The following is an 894-nucleotide window of genomic DNA, read 5'->3' as shown; positions in this document are numbered from 1 at the left end:
GAATGGGAGCAAGGATGGAGTTAGAATTGCTTATTAAGACAAAGAAACTTATATTGCTGTGGTAGGACGTGAAGCAGTTTAAGGCAATGCCATCAACAGCAACCTCAAACTAGAGACACTTGAATGGTATACTGTATCGAATGCTGCCCTCAGGTCGAGAAGAATGAGGGTGGCACAATCACTGGAGTCAAGTTATTGAACACTCTGCAAGGCAGACATGTTTTCAAGGTGTTATCTTGGTGTAAATAGTGCAGGAATTGACAGATAATTACCTTTTTTTTAAGTATATTTTTGGGGTTTTTTATGCCTTTATTGATAGAACAGTAGAGAGAGACAGGAAATGGGGAGGCAGAGAGCGGAGGAATGACATGGCAGTAAAAGGCCGTCTAATGCTGGATTCGAACCGGGGCCGGCTGCAGCAAGGACTGTAGCCTCTACATATACAGGGTGGCCGCGGGGTTGTAAAAAGTAGTGAAAGGTAGTAAATTAAATTAAGCCAAATTAAGGCCAGTAAAAAGTAGTAAAAAGTAGTAAACGTCATCTGACGAGGTAGTAAATTTTTGAGCCTCCATCCAACTGGACCTATGCGTTTTTCAATTTGCGTAACTTACCTGCAGGCCATTAAATTATTAAACTTTCGTGAATTTATTTCTATGTTGCGAGTAGGACCTGAGTGATAGGAATATTATCAATGGAATGATGTATGTGCATTGGTCACGTGCGCGTGCTCGTTGAATCTGGGTACCTGGCTGGCTCATCTGTGCGAGTTCGTTAGTTTGCCGCAGACATGGGCAAATGCAAGTTTTCTGACCTCTGGATGGAGGAATCAGCGTTTAAAGACTGGCTTCGGCCAGTAGTTGGCAACAACCGAGAGGCTTACTGCAACGTCTGTAA

The sequence above is a fragment of the Seriola lalandi genome, unplaced genomic scaffold (genome assembly GCF_002814215.2).
Source record: "Seriola lalandi dorsalis isolate HSWRI2012SDOR001 ecotype SW California unplaced genomic scaffold, Sedor1 jcf7180002054963, whole genome shotgun sequence".
NCBI classification, from domain to species: Eukaryota; Metazoa; Chordata; class Actinopteri; order Carangiformes; family Carangidae; genus Seriola; species Seriola lalandi.
The sequence above is the reverse complement of the archived record's forward strand: the minus strand, read 5'-3'. Positions refer to the sequence as shown.